Raw genomic sequence first — 5,132 nt, 5'->3', positions numbered from 1 at the left:
TGGTTCTTCCCCTCTAGACAACACTGACTGTTATAGACCACAATAGAGTTAAACTGGCAATCAGTAAGATAAATGCAACTGGAAGATCCCCAAATATTTTGAATTAAACTATTTGCAATCTTCTAAATAATCAGATGAATGGACAAAATAGATCAAGAAAAATTAGGGAAAAAATAACTGAATAAAATAAAAGCAATAAAACAATTTGTGAAATGCAGTGAATGTATGGCGTATAGGGAAGTTTTATAAAAGAATGGTCTCAAACCAGTGTTCCAGGACTCCTTGTTAAGAAACTAGAAAAGGAACAGCAAATAAAACTCAAAGTAAGAAAAAAATATGATAATAAATATCAGAGAAAAGATCAATGAAATTGAGAGGAGGAAAAAAATAAGGAAAAACATTTACATGGGAAACTGCTTTATTGAAAAGATCAATACAATTATACATCTCTAGACAGTCTGACCCAGATGAACAAAAAAGACAAAATTATCAGAAATAAAAGATGAGACATCACTACAGATGGTATAGACATCAAAATGATAATAAAAGAATATTTCACGTTAGCAACCTAGACAGCATAAAACAGAATCGTTGGAAAGCATAAGTTCACTCAAGAAGTATTAGAAAATCTGAATAATACCTTCTAACACCACTGCCACCACCACCAACAAAAATTATATTTTCAAACAAAGTCACTGACAATCTCTATCAAATATTTATGGAAGAAATAATACTACTTTTACATAAATTCTTTGAGAACACAAATAGAAGAAATCACTTCAGGACTCATTTTTTTTTGAAACCAGAGTTGTCTTGATAACACAGTCAGACATTCAAATCATGAAAACAACATACCAAAATTATTCTTGGAAGTAGAGCCAAATTGTTAACATAATATAAATAAATCTAATACAATCATATAAAAAGCCTTTTATCACGTTGAGAAAATTTTCCCCATACCTATTTTATTGAGAGTTTTTATTATAAAAGTATATTAAACTTTGTCACATATTTTTTTCTGCATCTATTGAAATAATCATGTGGTTTTATTTTTCATCACGTTCATATGACATATCATATTAATTGATCTGGTTATGTCAAACCAACTTTGCATCCCAGAGATAAATTCCTCTTAGTCACTGTGTATTGTTGAACTTGGTTTGCTAGTATTTTATTGAGGAGTTTTGCAACTATGCTCATCAGAGATACTGGACTATAGTTTTCTTGTGATACCAAGGTAATGCTGGCCTCATAAAATGAGTTTGAAACTAATTGCTTCTATCTCTATTCTTTGAAAGAGTAGAGAATTAGAAATATTGGTATCTAAATGTTTGGTAGAATTCAGCTATGAAGTCATCTAGTTCTGGGTTTGTTTTTGTGGGAGGTTGCTGATTACTTACATCTCTTTGTCATTATTCAGGATATTTCTTCTTGATTTAGTCTTGATAGGTGTGATATCATGAAGTATATATTTGGTCTTAGACTCTGTTTCCTGGTGTACAAGTTCTAAAATCTTTAGACTCTCCAAAGTGATTTTATTTTCTATGGTAATGATTGATCAATGGATGGTGGCTCCTATGTAGTTTCAAGATGGGCTGGTCCTCAGAATAGCCAAGGCATGATTAAAGGGTTGGGAGGGGAGAGAGGCTGAAAGTTAAGTTGATCAACAATGGCTAGTGATTTATCAATCACACCTTCATAAAGAAGCCTTCATGAAAACCCAGAAGGACAAGGCTGAGGGGGGCTTCTGGAAAGCTGAACACATGGAGGCTTACAGCTGAATAAACTCAGCCATGTGGCAGAAAGGTGGAACACCCCAAGTTCATGGGGACAGAAGCTCTTATGCTTAGGATCTTTTTTAACCTTGCCCTATGTATCTTTTCACCTGTTTATTTGTATCCTTTAAAATATCCTTCATAATAATAAATGTGTTTCTTCAAGTTTTATGAGCCACTCTAGTGAATTAATTGAATACAAAGAAGTAGTCATGGGAACCCCAACTTGGAGTGAGTCAAAAGTTCTGGAGGCCTGGACTTCTGACTGGTATGCAGGAAAGGTAGGAATAATCTTACTGGACTGGGGCCTCAAACTGTGGAATGTGACACTATCTACCTGGAATTATTGTCTACTCACAGAGTAGGTTTTATGTTTTAAGGAATTTATCCATTTCCTCTGGGTTATACAATTTGCTAATATATAATTGTTCCTAATAATCCCTTATGATCTTATTTATTTCAAAGTCATCTATTATAGTGTTTCCTCTTTCACTTCTGATATTATTTGTTGTAGTCTTCTTTCTTTTTTCTTAGTCTAAGGGTTTGTCAGTTTTTTTATTTATGCAAAAACCCCACTTAGTTTTATTGATTTTTTTCTATAGTTTTTCTTTTCTCTATTTGATATGTACTAACTTTGGGTTTTGTTTTTTTCCTCTTTTTTTTTCTTTTTTTGCATGCATAAAACTGTAAGCTTATATAGGCATACGTTGTTCTGTGTACCTAGGGGGGCAGCATGAGAACAATGCACCCTGTTCTGTTTCCCAGGATCTTTTTATTATGTACATAGCAGAGCATATGTGCAAGAATGCAAAGCAGTCAGTCATCAGTACTCAAGGTTAAGATTGAGAGAGGGGAGATTACAGCTCCTAGGAAGGTTGAGTAATGGGTAAGCAAGGATTTCTTTTTCTAATTTTAGGTTGTTTATTTAATATCTTCTTTTAACATCAGCATTTTTTGCCATAAACTTGTCTCTTAGTACTGTTTTTGCTGCCTCCCATAGTATTGATAAGTTTTATTTTAGTTTTTATCTTGAGGTATTTTTCTTTTTTGATTTTACCTTTACACCGGTAGTTGTCCAAGAGTGCATTATTTAGTTCCCATGTATTTGTGAATTTATCCATTTTCTTGTTGCTATTGATTTCTAGTTTATTCTATTGTGGTTGGAGAAGATGCTTGGTGATTTCAATATTCTTAAATTTGTTAAGATTTGTTTTGTGACCTAACATATTATCTATACTGGAGAATATTCTTTGTGCACCTGAGAAGGATATTTATTCTGCTGGTGTTGGATAAAAAGTTTTGTGTATGTCTGTTAAATCCATTTCATTTATAGTGGTGCTCAAGTCAATTCTTTGTTAATTTTCTGTCTGGATGTTGAATCCATGATTGAAAGTAGGGTATTAAAGTCTCCTACTATTATTGTATTGCTGTCCCTTCAGATCAGTCAATGAAAGAATAAACACACATATGGAACTGAAACAGAATACAAAGTCTAGAAAAAGGCACTTATATATGTGGCCAGTTTATTCTTGACAAACGTACAAAGGCAATTCATAGAGAAAGGCTAATATTTTCAACAAATGATATTGGAACAATTGAAATATCTATATGCAACAAATACAATATTAATCTACACCTCCTGTCTTATTGAAAAAATAGTAAAAATAGATCAAAATGTAAATCCAAACCCTAAAAGTATAAAACTCTTAGAAGTATAAAAGTATAAAACTCCAATGATTTAGTTAGGCAAAATTCTTAGGATAAAAACAAAATGAAAAAATAAAAGAAAAATCCATAAAAGGAAAAACTGATCATTGAACATTAACAGAATTAAAAACATCTGCTTTACAAACAACACTGTTAATATACCAAGAGTTTTAACCACAGAGTGAGTTAAAATATTTGATGGACTTGGATCCAGAATATATAAAGAAAACAAAAAAGTGCAATAAAAACTGGGTAACAGATTTAAACATATATGTTACCAAAAAGAACATGCCTGTAGCAATTAAAACATGAAAAAATAGTCAATATTGACTTGGCCACCTGCCGGGGTGAGGGCCGCAGAGGCTTGGGCATCCTGGAGGATTCGGTCTTGGTCGCTGAGGCGGTATTGGCCCTGACCCTTGCAGATGTGTTTGTCGTGGTAGATGGGGGCCCAGTCTCTCCTCCGCCACCTCCCACGCATACCAGGAGGTTCATCTGCTGGTCCAGCAGCAGATCCAGCCTGCTGTGCCAATTATAACAAGGCCTGGAAGCTTGACACGCATCTGTGCAAACACACTGGGGAGAGACCATTTGTTTGTGACTATGAAGGGTGTGACAAAGCCTTCACTGGGGACTACCATCTGAGTCACCACGTCCTGATTCACACTGGAGAAAAGCCATTCATTTGTATAGCTATTAGCTGTGACCAAAAGTTCAACACAAAATCAAACTTGAAGAAGCATTTTGAATGCAAACATGAAAATCAGCGAAAACAATACATGTGCAATTTTGAAGGTTGTGAGAAGACCTTTAAGAAACATCAGTAGCTAAAAACCCACCAGTGCCATCATACCGATGAACCACTATTCAAGCTATATTCGTCAAAAAGGATGTTCTTTTGTGGCAAAAACATGGACAGAACTTCTGAAACATGTGAGAAGAAACCCATAAAGAGGAAGTAACGTGAAATATGCCAGAAAACATTTAAATGCAAAGATTATCTGAAGCAACATATGAAATCTCATGCTCCAGAAGGGATGTGTGTCGATGTCCAAGAGAAGGCTGTGGAAGAACCTACACAACTGTGTTTAACCCCAAAGCCACATCCTCACCGTCCATGAGGAAAGGCGCCCCTTTGTGTGTGAACATGCTGGCTCTGGGAAAACGTTTGTAGTGAAACAAAGTCTCACTCGACATGCCATTGTGCATGATCTTGACAGGAAGAAAATGAAATTCAAAGTAAAAACATCTCATGAAAAACAAAGTTTGTCCTCTCATCTCAGTGGCTATATCCCTCCTAAAAGGAAACTAGAAGAGCAGGGCTCATCTTTGTCTAAAAATGGAGAAGCGCTGAGCTGTATGAAAGACCAGGTGCTCTCGACAGTTGCAATACTTACCCTCAACTAAATATCACATTGCTTTGTTTAAAGGGCTATAGACCAAGGAGCTCAGTACTTTTCCTTCAGAAGCATGTTTTTCTTTATTAAAATCACAGATGTAAAACATTTAAAAAAATAGTCAACATTAGTCATTAGAAAATTATTTAACAAATGGTGCTGGGCGAACTGGCTGGCAACCTGTAGAAGACTGAAACTGGACCCACACCTTTCACCATTAACTAAGTTAGACTCTCACTGGATTAAAGATTTA

General features: G+C 34.9%; 1 pseudogene; it reads left to right on the top strand.

The window, feature by feature from the left end:
• The first annotated feature begins 2,657 nt into the window (after positions 1-2,657).
• LOC100964511 lies at positions 2,658-4,889 on the top strand (annotated as a pseudogene).
• Positions 4,890-5,132: the final 243 nt, after the last annotated feature.

Source organism: Otolemur garnettii, unplaced genomic scaffold, assembly GCF_000181295.1.
Source record: "Otolemur garnettii isolate 467f Iridium unplaced genomic scaffold, OtoGar3 scaffold00160, whole genome shotgun sequence".
Classification (NCBI taxonomy): domain Eukaryota; kingdom Metazoa; phylum Chordata; class Mammalia; order Primates; family Galagidae; genus Otolemur; species Otolemur garnettii.
The sequence above is the reverse complement of the archived record's forward strand: the minus strand, read 5'-3'. Positions and strand labels throughout refer to the sequence as shown.